This window comes from Desmodus rotundus, chromosome 2, assembly GCF_022682495.2.
Source record: "Desmodus rotundus isolate HL8 chromosome 2, HLdesRot8A.1, whole genome shotgun sequence".
NCBI classification, from domain to species: Eukaryota; Metazoa; Chordata; class Mammalia; order Chiroptera; family Phyllostomidae; genus Desmodus; species Desmodus rotundus.
Genome location: NC_071388.1, coordinates 193,673,349 through 193,691,337, shown reverse-complemented (window position 1 = coordinate 193,691,337; position 17,989 = coordinate 193,673,349).

Genomic DNA, 17,989 nt, shown 5'->3' with positions numbered 1-17,989 from the left:
TTTTTGAAAGTAATTATTAAAAAACCATGGTTCTGTTGTAACTAATTGTAACAAATTATTACAAAGAGGGTGTCCCACTGTTGAGCTGCAAAGCTCCTCTGATTTCTGGAGAGGAGGAGGTCTCGCCCTGGGACCGATGAGAGATGCAGAGATATTTTTCTCTCTGCACTGACGTCCTGTGTGATCCAAGGGTGTCCACACGTCAGTTTCCTGTTCCTCCAAATAGGGATGATACCAGCTTTGACTTATCTTTCCAAAAGTCTTTGTAAGACAACCAGAAAAATGATTTTCAAGTGACTTTAAATGACCACCAGGCCCAACACCCCAGCACACAGAAAGTGCTTAATTAAAGCTGCAGTGAAGGCATCAAATCCAAGTAAGAGAGAAGATCATCCATGGCCCTGCCCAACATGGTTGGTGGAAGCCTCCTAAACTCACAAACGCCCTTGCTATTTCTCTTGGCAGGCTTCCCCATGCTGTTTGTTTGCAGTGACATGACATGCTGGCGCCTGGAGACAGGGCAGGGCAGGGAAGCCTTTGGAATCTGCGTAACTCATAGCCCTCCCCCACCCCCGCAAAGCTTTGTCCTCAAGCTCTACCTCTGGGGCCCTCGGATCAGATTGCTTGCTTCCAGGTGCCAGAGAGACACTTTTCTGTTTGCTCTCCCACCCAGACTGCCCTAGGTTTGTCCTTCCCCCAGGTGGGGGTGGCAACTAAGAGGCTGTTTTGAAACAAATCTTTCTTCTTCCTCCCCTCCCTTTTCTCCCCCTACCCCTTCAAATTGTAAGAACATTTTGGCTTCTTTCCATCACTTGGGGGTTGTATTAGAGATTTGAATCTGCTCTTGTTCCCTGTAAATAGCCCAGAAGTTAAGGTAAAATTTAAGTTTTTAGAGGTGAGCTGTTCTTGAGGGCAATCAGAAGTACATGGAACTGGTTGCACTGATGATGGTGATTCTCCTTTGATCCTAGCCCATAAAGCCTGTAGCCCCCCAATATTTCCATCTTAGCCCATGTAGCCTTGTCACTGGCTGATTTTCTACCATCCCAGGCATAAGGTACTATCCAATTTGAATACCTTTCATGCCCCAAACACCTGGCAAAGATGCCTTGTCTTGCTGTTACCCTCTCTGGCCTACAATACTTTCCTAAAGATATTTTCTTTTTGAAGAGGATACCTTTTGGTCATTAAGATGGCAGAACTTCTGTACTAGGGAGGAACTTTTATGTTGCAAGTTGATAGAAACTATCTCAAACTAGTTTAAGTAAAAACAGGACGTAAACAATAAAAATTAAACAAACAAACAAAACAGGAAGTAATGCTTCACATAACTGAGAAGTACTGGGTGCAGATGAAAGCAGAGATTCAGAAGCAATTACCAAAACCCAAGCTTCCTGCTATTCAGTTAACATATTTAGCAAATAATAATATAGAACACCCACTTAATTTCTAATTTCAGAGAAACCATCAACAATATTTTTAGTATATGTATGTTCCATATTGCTTCCTATATTTTTTCTGGCTGGCTTTACATGGCACCCTATGTCCATTGTCTCCTCCTAGTATTGGGATTACTCTTAGGCAAGTTCTAGCCGTGAGGTGGCAGAATGACTCTTGTCAGCCTTAAGACTCACATCTCAGAGCTTAGTAACTGTGGAAGAAGAGTCTCCTTTTCCAAAAGGTTTTGGCAAAATTCCTAGGGTTGGATCTCATTGATCTGGCTTGGGTCTTGTGCCCATCTTAGAAGTAAACGCTCTGTCCAAGGGGATGAAACCCAGGCTAGTCTGGGACATGTTTCTACCTCTACAATTGAGGTGTAGGTTTAATCACATATAAACCACCTGGATTAAGTGTGGATAAGGGTGGGGCCAAAGATTGTTATTACCAAGAGAAAAAAGATGAATGCTAAGCAGACATGGTTCGGTGGTAGGCATTCTCTAGGACAAGGCTTTCTGGAACTCCTTGTTTCACACATTAGCTTCTTAGGCTCTGGTGTGGATCAGAGAGGAATGGACCATGATTTTGTTCCCAAAGGTTGAATTTGGAGAATGAACAGCGCTCTAGGTAGCCCCTGAAACAATAGCAATTATGGTACAAAAACATTCATTTAGTACCTTCTCTGTGTGGCCCATGTACCCAGAGGAAGTCCTGCATAAAGTTAGAAAGAAAGGTATTGCTGATGTCCATGAACTTACATTCTAGTGAGAGATTGTTACATTGTACATTGTTCTAAAGTCCCATAATACTTTTTTTTCCTATATACAAGGAATTATGAGTATACAAAGAAGGGAAGAATTAATTCCAGATATGTCTTGTTGGAGGAGATGTGTTTGAAGAGGCAGAGTTTTTACACGGGTGCATATGAAGGAAAGAAAAAATAAATTCTAAATATGGCAACTAAAGAAAGCAAACCTTTTGACTTCAGGTTGTTGCTACCTGCATTGGATGGCACTGCCTTTCAGGGAGATGCATCTTGATGTGGGCTCTTGGCTTTACTCAGGGCCAGGCAGACATTAAGGAAGCTCAGGAAAATGAATGATTGAGGACTCTTAGTAAACTAGTAATTTACAGTCCTTTAAATAACTTGTTCACAGTTAAAGAGAAGACTGCTATGGGGAAGGGGAAGTTTGAGAAGAGAGACCCGAGGTAGGGACACTCCTTCCCTTTTCTATTGTCTTTGGTAATTCCACTCTAGCCCCAAAGTTGCATACTTAACAAATAAAAGATCAGCCTTTAAATGGACTCATTTTCCTTACTTGGCAAATTTCTAGGATTATTTAAGCCTAACACTTGGAGGAAGGAAAGTCTCACCACCTTGCGCCTAGTTACTTAATATATCTTCTAAGTACTTGTAGTGCTCTTCCTGAGGTAAGTTCTGATAAACTCTATTTTCTCACACTGAGAAGATATTTTATTTCCCTGGTGACATTTAGTGTGATGACCTGCTTCTCCCTTCAAATATGACACGACCCCAAAGGGTTGAAGAATGAAAAACATTTTGCTCCTCCAGCCATGGCGGCCTGAGCATGTTGTTCAGAGGAGATCTGAGTGTATGTCCCTGGGTCTATTAGGCAGAGACCACTCAGAGTGGGAGCTTTCCTCCTAAATGGACCATCAAAGGCTACAGTAGGGAACAACAGCACAGACAAGGGTACCAGTCAGGTGAGATGCCTGGATCCCCCATTCATCCCACACTGGGTGACCCTTGAAATTCATAGCAATAATTGAGAGGTCACTGTCCACCTGATGACCCTCTACTGAGGGCTTCCACCTTCAAGGATGAACAACTATGTGATGGTGGGACAGGAATCCAGGACTTGAGTCCATAGCTCTTCCTACTACACAGGCTACAGTAACTGCCACCTGAAGGTCTCCTCCCCGTGAGGCCTCCTAGCAACACTGGCCTGACCAGGATTCTCTGATGTGTAAAAACCAAAATTGAATTCTGCTTGAGAAAGTTGTCTCAGGATGTCTTTGGGATATGCTTTTTTTTTTTTTTGAAAGACCAACTCCCATGTGTTATAGTGAGGATGCCCTAATGAAATGAGCTAGAATATGTGGTTTTAGGAAAAGATGGCAATGGAGAAAAAAACTACCAAGAAAAATAATCATTTTGACCCATTGTAGGGCCAAATTACACTTTTGAATCATTGATTGGAAACTGAATTAAACTAGACAAGGAAAAAAACAACATAATGGAATAATAGATCTAAATGGTGTTGTATCACATTCCTGTTCCCAGGAGAAGTTGTACCTACCCTCCCACTGGAAAATTGGGCAAAATTCTCTGCAAGGGAGAAAATGGACTAAACCTTACTTCATTTTAGTGTTCGGCCATCATTAAGTTACTCTTTGCAAACAAACTCAAGATCCCCCTGCCCCAGCCCTATGCTTCCATTATGTGTAGTGTTTATTGTGCCCAGGGCCTTCACCTCATGCCAGCATTCCTCCTTTTATCTTGGGATCTCCTCCTCCAGAGTTTGTCTTTTATGTCTTTTAGCTACTAGGAGCCAAAACCAATAGTTAAGCCTAAAATTTGCCTTTTATTTGTCCTCATTCTCCTCATCTCCCTTGAAAGGCACTATTTTCTCGATGTTTTTAAAGAGTCTTCCTAGAGGAATCTTAAATGCATATGTTAAGTGAAAGAAGCCAGTCTGGAAAGACTACAAACTGTATAACTCCAATGATAATGACATTGTGGAAAAGACAAAACTATAGAGTCAGTAAAAAGATCAGTGATTTGGGGGTGGGGGAGAGAAGAGGAATGGGTAGTGGAGAACAGGGAAATTAAAACTATTCTGAATGCTGTTGTATTGGTGGTTACATGACATCATGCATTTGTCAAATCCCATAGAACTATAAAATGCAAAGAGTAAACCCAAATGCAAACTATGGATTTTAGTTAATAATAATGCATTAATATGTCAAAAGTCCCACACTAACGCAAAGATGTCAAAAATGGGAAAACTGTATGTGGAAGGGAGGGGGTGAATGAGAACTTTCTGTACTTTCTGTTCAATTATTCAATAAATTTAAAACTACTCTAAAAATAAAATGCATAGTTTAAAAAAGAAGGTTCCTTTTACTCCAAATGTTTTTTCTTATTTTCCCTATCTCTGAGTCTCCCTTTAGGAATGTCTGAATTGAAAGTGAGTTTGATTTGCTGAGTCAAAAAAAATACTTTTAATCCTCACCCGAGGGTCTGTTTACTGATTTTAGAGAGAGGAAGGGAAGGGGTGAGAGAGAGAGAGAGAAACATTGATATGAAAGAGAAACATCCATCATTTGCTTCCCATATGTGCCCCATCAGGGATGGAACCTGCAACCATTTGGTGTATGGGATGACGCTCCAACCAACTTAGCCACCTCGCCAGGGCCTGAGAGTCTAATTTAGATGTATGAATATTCCTACCTCTTCAGCATTTCAGAATATTTCATTAAAACAAAACACAGATGTATATGTCTATGCTGGTCATAAGTAATTGTCACATGTTTACTCAAACCATGAAGCTGAGAGGGGAGCAAACTTCAAGTGAACAAGATATTTGTACTGCCTTCAATTCTGTCCTTCCAGATCAGAATGTCTTGGTTCTTCTCTTCCCTGTGCCTTCTCACTGACCTAAACACTGTTCATAAGAAATTTCTGCAGGTGTTGGTGAACAGGGATCTTGCAAGTAACTTTACAAGGGTCCCTTTTTCTTGGCCTGATTGAGAAGAACTTCATTGCTTCCCTTGCCCACCCCTCTTGACCATCCTTAGATGCCCCTTAAGGCTGACTTGGGAGTCTAATGAGTTTGACTCAAAAGTGTGGTTCATTATCTTAAAAACCCTGGTCTCATGTGTCTGGAACGATCCCCGAAGACTCTCCAGATATTTATTTAATGACAGCAGCAAACCCAAACAGAGAGATGTGTGGTTACAAAAAGAATTTTAAACAAAGTTCTTGAGTAGTGTTCGACCCCTCTCTTCTATAAACAGGCCCTCTCCGTCATCGCGCTGGCTGTTCCACAGGGGCCAGAGTTATCTGTCTTGAGACACTGAAATCACAGGGCACTGCACTTCCTCAAGGCAGAGAAAACAGCCCCAGACCTCAGAGAGGAGGCTCACAGGCAGATCTTTTAGCAGGACTGTCTTAGGAGCCAGAATATTATTTTTCTATTTCGAGCCCCAAAGATAAGGTTCTGGGCTGAGAATATAGAAGGGAGATTTTCTTGGGCTATGCGATATGGCAAACACTGTCTTAGCATTTTAAAAGCATTTAACCCTTGGAGATGGGCATCAGGACACCTCAGTATATGGATGAGGAGAGAAAGTAACACACCCAACATGAAGTGGCAAGACAACTCTCTAGTGCAACACTACCCATTGGTAACAAAGCAAGACGCAAATGCCAGCCATATACAAGACTTCATACTTTTCAATAGCCATATTTTTTTAAAAAGAAAAGTAAAATAAAGAATCAAATGACATTACTTTTAATAATAGATTTTATTTAACCCAATGCATTCAAAATGCCATTTCAACACATAATTAATGTAAAAATTTTAATGGGAAATTTATTTTCTTTTAGTTGTATAGAGGCCTCAGGATCTGGTATATCTTATAGCCCATCTCAGTTTAGAGCAGTCACATTTCAAGTCACATGTGGCTCATTGCCTCTGTGTTAGACAGTGCATTCTAGATCTTTTGCTTTTATTCTTGGATCCAGTGGCATCACCCAAGGTCTGTGTTGCCCAAGTCCTTCACTGAATTGTGTTTTAACATGATGCCCTTGACTTTCAGTGAGGAACACAGCTGTGTGAAGTGTCACAGTCAGCAGAGGCGGAATGGGAGAGATGCTGACTGTTATAGGATCATTCACTGCTACCCACAGTCTCACACTATTTAAAGCAAGTATTTTATTGTTTTCTTTCCAAAATAATATGCCTCCTCTTTTGTCATAATAAGATTTTGTAGCTGATTCTATGTTTTGTTTTGCATTGGCTACCAGGAGACATGGGCACAAATTGGACCCAATTTTAACAAAGGATAGATTCAAGATTTAATGGAAGAATGCAATGACATACTTTGTTAAATGTTCTGGACTTTATGAATATGCATAATCTGCTCAGAGTAAAGTTTTCTTTCTAGTAATGGACTGCATTTTTGCTCCCAGGCAAAAGATGCTATTTATAATTCAATATGTGAACAGCCCTGGGAAGTTTGCTCTTAAGTTATGGGAAATAACATGGGTAATTTTAAAAATTTAATTTACTTTAGAGACCTTCAGTATGTTTTTATTTCTTCTATTATTAAAAAAATTATTGATTTTTTTAGGGTGACATTGGTTAATAAAATTACATAGGTTTCAGGTATACAATTCTATATTACATCATCTGTATCTTGTATTGTGTGTTTACCACCCCAAGTCAAATCTCCTTCCATTACCATTTATCCCTGCTTTACCCTCCTCTACCTCCTCTTTACCCCCTTTCCCTCTGGTAATCACCAAACTGTTGTCTGTGTCTATGATCTTTTTTCTTAAGTCCTTCACCTTTTTCACCTAATCCTTTGAAACTGTGCTTCCAAAATTAAGTAAACCATAGAGTACTATTCTCTTTTTCCTCTGTGAAATATAAAGAAGTACAGAAAGAAAACAATAATGTTTTTCCAAATGATAGCAAGAAGAATTTCCTCCCTTTGCAGAAGTGGTACATAGATCTGGATCTCTTTCTGCCTCTCCCTAACTTCAGTTCTATTTACAAAAAGGTCTGGTGCTTTTGGTCTACTTCGTGAAGTGGTGCCAGAGATGATCCCACAGCTGGTGATGTAGTGCTGCTGACTTTCTAAAAGGCATTTGCAAATAGTTGTAGATGAGATGGGTCTAAAAGAGCTATTCAAGTCTGTGAGATAATCTCCTGTAACTCCCTTATCTTCCAGATGAGGAAACCAGAGCCACATCTACCCACAGGGATAGTAACATTTGCAATAATGTCATCTTTCAGAGTTACAAAGAGCAGGTGCATTAATGGACCTTCAGGTAGAATGGAAGTTCATCTCAGTCATGGGAATTTGTGGGATGTAACTTTTTATCCAGACTCCAAGCTTGATTACTTGAGTTCATTTAAAAAAAAATTCCTTATTGGTATCATCCTGCCAACTCAAGCCCAAGGTCTCATGACTTAAATAACCTTTATTTCTGTTTAAGTAGTATTATGTTTTTGGTTTATCTTGTGTTTGATGATTTGAGTCACCATCTGGAATTGAAAGAGAGAAAGAAGTTAAACTCTGAGATAAGTTACACAAATAATAACATATCTATTCTTTTCAATACCTCAGGCATGCACTAAGCACCCACCAAGGCCATCCTGGTGGACACAGATAAACATGATAAGCTCATGTTCTTTGCTCTAAGTATTTAATGGACCTCTCTTTAACCTCCTTGTTTTCCCAGTCCCTCACCTAATCTTTTCCTCTTAGTCTCCTCCATCTTGGTATAATATAGCATTCTGTAATCAGCTACATTAGCTAAAACCAAAGTTATACTAATTCCAAACTCTCCCTTACCATTTTCCAGCCTCTCTTCTAATCATCATCCCTGTGTTTCAGTCTCTAAAACAATGTCCCTCTGCCTGCACTGCCATCAAGTCGGGTGGGTATCATTCCTCTTTCTAAACTCCTGGAGTGTTCTGGTTTTACTCTCTGTCCTCTATAATCCATTCTTCACAAAGAAGCCAGCGTGAGAGTTTACAAACCAAATCAGATTATGTAACCTCCTATTTAAGGCCCTTCAATGCAGTTTGAATTAAATGCAAACTCTTTAAGATGGCCTATGAGGTTAAGCCCCTTCCCTCCACTGCAGCCTCATCTCAATCTCCTTTCCTATTCACTTGCAGAACTTCTGCCAGACTGGTAGTCTTCCATCCTCTTGGTTATATTGTCTGTAATTAACCTAACTATGCTTTTGTTTAAACAGTGTGATTTTTTTCATGTTAACTGAGTGTGCAGATTTGTTTCTATGGGCACTCTAGGGGATAGTTAGTTAATATTTAAATCAACCTAAATAAAGAATCTCTCAGCAAGCATTTTATATACCAATTTCTAAATCTGCATTATAAGGCATATTAATTAGTATGAGCAATGTCACAAATAATTTTTCATTAATGAAATGAGTGCTGTTTCAGATACATGGCTGGCTGGGGACTTAAATAGCAGCTCTGCATTTGCATAAATAAAGCATAAGAACCTGGCTGGCCTAGCAACTCAGCATTATCTTAGTGGCCTCCTTGGTTTAGAACTCCATTGACCTCCACTTGTGTGCCTCCACTTAAGGAACCCGACAGCACATCTTGCTGTCAGAATATTGTTACCTCTACCCCAGTGCTCACATGTCAGACAAGGTATTGTATTTGTGGGTGCCTGGAAGGACAGAGTGGGTTGCATGACTGTATTTCTGTGTGCTCACCAATAAATGTTAGGGCATCTGGTGGAATTGGTCTAAGGCTTGCTTCCGCTGCAGTATGCCACCTGGCACATGGTTGTGGAAGAGGAGCCATGTGGCTAACCTCCTACTCTGACTGTCTCAAGAATGTGATAGTTGTAAACAGCCAGATTGGCTTTAGGTGAGGCCCCACCTCTCCCAAAGAGGCAGAGCTCTTTAACATCTCAGGAACTTTCCACTGTAATTTCCTTTGCCAGGAATGCTCTCCCTCTGTTTCTCCCTTGATGGCCATCTTCAGATTTAGCTAGCTATTAAAACTTCGGTGTCTCAGAGTGGCCCTACTTGACCACTCTTTCTAAGTAGGTCTCCTCATGTATCAGTCACTTCCCTGATAGTGCTCTGACACAATCCATCTCTGTTCCTCTCCTGTTCTACTCTGAAGTACAAGAAACTGGCTCTGGCCAGATTTGACCAATGGGAGGCACTGGTAGAAGATGGGAGGATGGAAGAAGGGGAGAAACCAGGGTGTTTTTTCCTCTATTTTGGTTGGTTTCTCCAATAGATAGGCCTTCACTTCCAGTCCTGATTTCCATGGATCAGCACCCATTCTATGAGTCTAGCTTCCAGCTAGTCCCAGCTTCTGGGCTCTGGTAGTACCACTTTGTCCCATTGCCCCACCAACCCTGGAGGTGGCACAGGACTTCCTGTGTTGCTAGTCTCTGACTCCTTTCATTGCCCTCTCCTCTTCCCATCATGTGCCAAACCCACTCATTGTATTAAATCCCCTCTTTTTATAATACCCGGATGGCTTCCGTTTCCAGATTAGGCCCTGTTATATTACACCCCACAATAGTAAATTATGTCACCCTGCTTTGTTTTTTTCCTATACCTCCTTTTCAGGTTATAATTGTTTACTTTTTTATTTGCTTACTAGCATCTCATCTATTTCCCACATCAGACTGTGATGTTCATGAGAAGGAATACTAGCTATATTTGGTCACCATCACATCCTCAATGTCTTCAGAGTCTCAGGTGCTCAATATTAATTTATGAAAAAAAAATCTAGTGCCTGGATTTGGAAATCTTAGAACCTTGATCCACTCAGAGGACCCATGGCTGAACCAAAGGAGGTAAATACAACTTTTGAAATTGAATGCAAATGTTTATAGGAATTTGTTATTTTCCCCTCATTGTCAAGCATCCACAATTTCACTAGAGTTTCAGCATATGAAGACCTGAAAGTTAAGAGACAATGAATCTACTGTGAGATATACACATTTATTATAAGAATTTAATAATTGTGATATTAACACAAGTACATGGGGGCACCAAGGACGAATGCTTTCCATTTGTTCAAGCCCAAAACTGAGGAGTCATTCCTGATATCTCATTTTCTTCACATCCAGTCCATCAGCAGTTATATTAGTTAGCTCTACCTTCAGAACATATCCAGATTTCAGCCTCTACCTTCATCACCCTGCTCCAGGTCACCATTATCTCTTTCCTTGATGTATGAAAAAAGACTCTTGTCTCACTGCTTCACTTCTTCCCCTTATGGAGTCTATTCTCAATCTTACAGCTCGAAGTCTGACAGCAGTCAGATCATGTCACTTATTTGTTCAAAACTCGCCAATGTCTCTTATTTTACATAGAGTTAAAGTCAAAAATCTCTGTGGTCCAGCTTCTTGCTCTCACTCTCTTCGTTTTCTACCTCTCTCCCCCATGGCCCAACCATCCTGCCTAGTTACCATGTCTTCTGCTACCCCCAGCCATTGCTCTGGTTGTTTCCTCTTCTGGGATGCTCTTCTCCCACACAGCCTCTTTTTTGTCCTTTCATCTCTTTCAGTTCTCTGCCCACGTAGCAGATAATCTCCCTGCTTCCCACTCTCTGTCCTGCTACATTCTGCTTTATTTATATTCATTCAATAGATCACGATCATACTATTTACTTATTTGTTTGTTTATTGTCTATCTTCTCCACTAGAACATGAACTCCAACAGAGCAAGGACTTTGTTCAATTCAAACCTGGAACAGTGCCTGGCACATGATAGGTTCTCTATGTATTTGTTGATAGACTGTGGGGACAGAGAGATTTAAAAGATAAGTAACATGTGAAGGGGCAAAGAAGGATGGGTGATAGTAAAGAAGAAAGGTAATTGACAAATACCCATCAAATCTTTTTTCTCTTAAGCATGTTTTAGTTTTAGAATTTTATATAATTCAAAAAAGAATTTTATATGTTCATCACCTACTTCCCGTCTCCAGGGTCTGCCCTGGATAAATTCATAGCTAGACAGATATTCTGCCTCACATGCAAAATTGGCTCTATCATCATCATCATCATCATCATCATCACTATTATTATTATTATTTGCTTAGTCCATGGGTATAAGTAGCAAAATTTAACTACTAGGCTAAAGGAATTTAGAGTTATTTAGCTATTACTGTTTAAGGGTCAGTTTTGTCCTACCTGATAAAAAGTGCAACAGGTGACTGGGCTGGTGGGGAGGCAGGAATAGATGGTGAACGTAGAGCAAGTTTGAAAGGATATACAGAGAGAGAGGGAGTGGGAGACAGACTGAGATTGAAGCATAACAAAATCTTACTAAGAAGTTGAAGGGTTCCAGGTTATCCAATAATTCTTTTCCAGCCTCTCCTATCTGTCATTCTGAAATGCTGGTGAGATTGACTTCAAGGAACACAGTCAACTTTTGTTTTTGGAGACTGCAGGGTAAATATTACAGATCTGGAATGGCTGGCTCACAACTTCAAAGCCTTGAATAAAGCTGCTGGATGATTTGGAAGCCACCTGGCAGGAAATTTAACTTTTTCAGTTTGGGGGTATTTTTTTCCTTCCATTCCTTAATTCCTACCTACCTCCCCCATCCTTTCCAACACCAAATTAGCTATTTGGATGCCATCAATGCAGTTTAAACCTGGGTACCAGCCAAGGTCACGAGGCTCAGTGTATAAAAAGTGAATGCCAGCTGTATCTGAGACAGAATTTCCAAGGCCAGGGATTCAGAGGGAGTGGGGTCTGGCCTTCCTGATTTTCTTCTCTCTTAAATACACACACACACACACACACACACACACAAATATCCCTTTCTATGTTTAATATTCTGCTTCCAAAAAGAATGATGTGACAACTTTCAATCCTTCTTCTCCCTGGATTCAGTCTTCTCTTGGCCCCCTCCCCATGGATGCACTAACTCTATACATGAAAAGGGTAAAAGCAAAGAATAGTTGGTAGGAAATCTAAGAAACAAAAATAATAAGTAGATCAGAGGAGTCTCTGAAAGTTACAAGAGCTTCTGAAACCTAAATCCACATTTTGGAGGGGGCTAATAAGTGTAATAAAGTGTGAGAACTCAATTCAAATATGTGATTATAATTGTCATGAATTACACAAACATGGCTGTATTCATGGGTTTGCTAATTAATGTCTCTGTTTTAATGTTAAAACTAAGTTCCAGACTTTCCTTTGTATTATTATATATAAAAATAAACTACATTGTCTACCTACCTATCTATATCTATGTAAATAGTCATAGAGTCTTTTTCCATAATGGCTCAATGTTTGCATTCCGTGGTCAATCCACATTCCATATGCATGAATCTTGGTGTGAGCCACAGTCTTAATTTCTGACTTCCAAATGCTTACTATCAGCTCCATTCTTTATGATACCAATCATTGTACTATGGTCCTCTGAAAGATCAAACCAATAAAAAATATGTTTAGTATAAAAAACTAAAATAAAAGCAAAGAATAGTCTTACGATATGCATCCTAATTCGTTTCACAGAGCCCTTCCTGTGTATCATTGTGAACATAATACTTGACATAGGTTTCCTGGTCCATTGACCTTAGCCCTTTTAAAACTCCAAAACAGTCTATATTTAAGCAGTGGATTTATAAACATGAATCATTCACTCATTAAGTATTTTTGAGCATCTGCTGTGTACTAGGAATGGTGTCACACTGCAAGAATATAGAATAAAATAAATAGTCTTTCTTTCAAGGAATTCAGAGTGTCAGGGGGATTCAGCAATAACTAGTAGAGGTGATGGATGCTGTGATAGGGTTAGTAGTCACAGGGTAGGGTGGGAGCCTCCAGAAACTCTATCTCTTACTTCCAGGACATTCTGTGAGGAAGGGATCATGGGGGTGATGGAGTTTTGAAAGACTAGCAGGAGTTGGCCAGGTAGAGGAGATGGGGTGTAATGTCCAAGCAAGTGTATTCAGAGAGCAGTATGTGCAGTCACCTGAGAGGCCTTGTGCCACTGAGATTCTGTGCCTGGAGTCTCCAGGGTGAGGGTACAGAGAGTGATACTGGCAAGACAGTGAGTTTGAAACAAGGTCTTAAAAAACCCAGGTACATTGCAGGCTAGAAGTTACCATGATCAAGTTTGCATTTTGAGAATATCTTTTCTTCTTTAACTCTAGCCCATTACTATTGCAAGAACTAGGCATGTTTTACCAGTTCACATTCATGGCTCCTGAAAAGGGATGTATAAAATTAGATTCTGTAGAGTATTTAGCAGCAATGAAAGTGAAACACAGATCGCCCTGGCTGGCGTGGCTCAGTGGATTGAGCGTGGGCCTGCGAATCAGAGAGTCACTGGTTCGATTCCCAGTCTAGGGCACATGCCTGGGTTCTGGGCCAGGTCCCCAATAGGGGGGCATGTGAGAGGCAACCACACATTGATGTTTCTATTCCTCTCTTTCTCCTTCCCTTCTCTCTCTAAAAATAAATAAAATTTTAAAAGGAAAAAAAAGAAAGTGAAACACAGATCGAATGGAACTGTTGAGTATAAAGTAACTTAATTTTCAGAGATATCACCAATTTTGTCATTACCAGATACCTATTGGTTCACTAAGGTTGGTGAACTTTTAAGCATTGGCAGGACTCTAAAATCCTTGGCAATGTAATGCTAAGAGATAGTAGTGGTCTACAGGGACTCTAAGACAAGCCCTACACTAGAAGGTCATCTTTGATTCTGCCCTTTGGAGGAGATGTAGATGGAAGAAGAGGAGGAAGAAACCTTTCCCAGCATGACCTCAGCGAGAGGCCATGTATCCAGACTGAGGATGGGGACCCATGTGTCCAGGCTGGAGGGCTGGCTTGCAGCTAAGTGGAGGCCTCTGGAGTTGGCCAAAGTGGAATCCCAGCTCCTTTACTTAATAGCCAAATGTCCTTCTCAGCAGCTCTATCTCTTTATCTCCATAGTCTCCCACTTAGGACTATGTGAGGATTAAATAAGTGCTAATGTGTGCCCAACACTTAGACCTATGCCTGCAACTAGTAGGCTTCCCATAAATGTTAGCTATTATCATATTGTGTTGTTCCCATCATAAATTAAGTGAAGCACCTGACACATAATTTAATGCAGTAAATATTCATTTTCTTTCTCATTCAATATTAAGATAATAGATACAGAATGTGAAAGGTATGATGAAAAGAATGTTGTCTAGGAGGCAGGGGTTTGGTTATTGGTGACTCATGAGGCTCTGATCTGTGCCTTTCTAAGCAGAGCCAGGGACTTGTCTGTGGTGTGTGAGTCTATAGTTATTACTCTGCTGAGCCCCCTGCCCTGCCCATGGGAGGGAAGTGAAACTTGGCCTCCTGGAAAATTGCATCCTCGCCAAAGCTGGAAAAGTGCTCTGTGCCAACCTGTTTCCTGTTGGCCTCAGATTTTCTTCTTCAGTCCAAATGCATTTTCATTGTTCTCCCAGTCTGACTGAGGCTAGAGAGGATTCCATTTAATCCCTGCACTGGTTTCCTCTGATTTGAAACACCCACATGCACATACATGCATGCACACACATGCTCACACTTCATTCTCACCGGGTTCCCAGGAGGAGAAAGTCCACTTTAGCATGTGCCAGTGCTCGGCTCCAAGGAGCCCAGGGATTTCTCCACTACACAATGACCTGATTGTGCGGGCTTGTCTCAGTCCAGTGGCAGGTCGGCAGGCCAGCTGAAAGCTCATCTTAAACAACCACCTCAAACCTTAAACCCAAACACCACAGCTGCACTCCTGGAACCAGGTCTGTTTTCCTAGAATATCTGGTTACAGCATTTAAAAAATGAGCAACCTCATTATCAATAGTGTTTCTGAGAACCCAGCATTCCTCTGGAAAATGCTAGCTCTCCAGGGCTGGCAAGAGCTGCTAAGCAGACACATTCCCTCGCCTGACACCCCCTCCCTGAGGCATCATCCAGCCAAACCCAACAGCCTAGCTTAGCAAAAATGAACACCAGGACTCAATTTCTGCTAAGGAGCTGGGGGCTTTGGGGACCGAGGGAGGGAGTGGATTCTCCTTCCCTAAAGATCTTAGAGAATAGGAGACATGTTTGTTACATGGAGTTAGCATCACACTACTAGAGAGAATATTGGGTTAGAACTTGGGTTTGTGTCCTAACTTTGCATGTATTGGTTGTGTAATCTTCGACAAAGTATTAAAAATTTTCAAACCTCAGTTTCTTCACCAGTGAAGTAGTGATAATTATCGTGAAGATCAAATGAAGTAACATGTGGCAACATGTCTTGACAATTAGAAAGCCTTCAACATTTAAAAGGAATTACCTTGTCCCTCTTACTCTGATCTTTCCTTGTTTCATATATACAAATGTATGTATGTGAATATGTGGAATTGTCTTATCCCTCTTGAACTACATAACAAACTTAAGAGTTTTGAAAAATTAAATCATAATCAGTTTACAACACTGCTTTTGACACAATGCTGGGCACAGAGTGGGCATAAAATAAATGTGTGAAGGAAAGTTAAATTATATTGTTTATCATCTCTTATTTTAGAAGGCAGGGAACTATGTACCGAGTTTTTAAAAAATTTCAAATTTATCTATCTATCTATCTATCTATCTATCTATCTATCATCTATCTATTTATCATCTATCATCATCATCTACCTAACTACCTATCTATAATATGTGTGTGTTGCTTTTCTGCAAAGTATGACTTTCTCCTTCCAGAAGACTCAGCTCACAAGGGTTCATTGTGTTTGAGGCAGCTCTGGCTTGCATAGAATGTGGGGTCTTCACTGACAGATGCCATTCAAAAGTCCTCCTCCTTACTAGCTGTGATTTTAGACACATAACCTCTTCAGATATTACATTAGTGCATTGGATCATGCACCTCTCTGGCTGTGATGAAGATGGGATAAAATATGCAAAGTGTATTATTATCCTGCCTGGTCCTTACTACCCATTCATACAAATTTGACATTCTACCAACATGATAAATGAAGAAGGAGGGACATGAATGACAGACTTATGATAGGAATGACACATGCATCAGGAGTCCAGGGGTGAGAGGAAATGTTCTTTGAAGGACTTTCTAAGAATACAGCCCATCCTGATGCTGAGAAAAACCTACAAGTACAAAGAGAATTAAATCAGAGTTTTCAGGCTGAGTGTATACTCTCATTGCAACGAGAATCCTATGGTCACTTAAGGCTGACCTCTCAGGAGACCATTAAAAATATACCAGTGGGTTTGTCCAAGGAAATAATTGAGTTTTTGACTCTAGGAAGGTTAGGAACTAAGTTAAGAAATGGGAAACACATCACGAACATCTTTTTCTCTAGGTGGTATTCTCTCCCTAGGTGATATTACCAATCTCAGGCTTTAAACAAAGAAGGGCAAATGTCCCCAAAGAATCATACTAAGGAGATGACATTTTGAGCTTCTTCTTGAAAATGATGAAGAGGTTGTTATTTGGTGGATATTGTGGGTACCGTGGTCCTGATTTAGTATCCTCAACCTCTTTGAGAGGATTACACATTCCCACTCTAGAGATGAACTTCGGCCGTGTCACTTGCATTTGCCAAATGGAATGTGAGCAGAAATGTAGTCTACAATTGAACAGAAGTCTTAAAAGGAATCACCAGGCTCTGTTGTCCTTTCCCTTCTTTTGCAAGAATAGTATGTTTGAGGGATAGCTTTCTCCTTCAGTCTGATCTTAGAATGAAGATTCATGAAAAAGAATCGCAGCCAGTGCGAAGGCCAGTGAGAAATAAAACTTTATTTTTGTAAGCCAATGAGATTTTTGGGTAGTTTATTGCTGCAGCATAAATGACTAAAGCTGACTACTAAAAATAATGGTACCAGTAGTGCAACAAAAAGCCTACAACGTTTGACATTGGCTTTCAGGTTAAGTGTTATACAGTAAGGAAACTTCTTGGTGACTCACGTTCTTCAGTGGAGAAACATTTGGTGGAACTGTTGCTTGTGGTATCTTAAAAGGCAGATTATGTAGCTGTAACAGGAGCTACATACATAAAAATTCTATGTGACAAACCACCCCAAGGCTCAGTGGTCTACAAAAGTAAGCATTTATTTCTTATTCATGTACCTACAAGTTGTCTGGGGTTCAGCTGATCTAAACTGAGCATAGCTGGGCTTGGTGCCAGCTGTATATTGAGTTTGTCTACTTCATGTATATCTCCAGCTCCTGGGAGTTGTGGCTAACAGAGGCATGCTCTTTTGGGGATGAAAGGTAGGAACAGGGAGATACACTTCTCCCCTGGTATGGGTAAGAGAGGCAGTGAGTATTTGCTAAATTATAATATAATCAACTACACTACCTTATGAACTTGTGGCTCTAGGTGAATAAGTGGGAAAGAGCACAGAAATTGTAGCCATGTGTGCTAAGTTCTATTTGTGGCCCAATACTCAGATGCTTATCTTTGGCAAGCTATAATTCTCTAAATCTCACTTTCCCCATTTGAAAAATAGTGAAAAACTAACTTCATTATTTTCTGGGAGGAATAGCAATTCTAGTTAGCTCAAATGAATGTAGTGATTAGGCAATGATGTAGATACTTATTGGAAACAAATCTCATGGAGTTTAAGGAAAACTCAACAAAGAGGACTTAAGAGAAAGGAATGGGCAGCCCAGGGAACCTTCTGTACCCTGTAGACTTTCAGTCAATTGTTTGACCATTAATGTGCCCTGGCTGAACCCCATGCCTGTTTCTCTTCTATTGGATTCCAGTTACATGTGTTTGTGTACAGGCACGTGTGTATTGCAATATACTCTCAA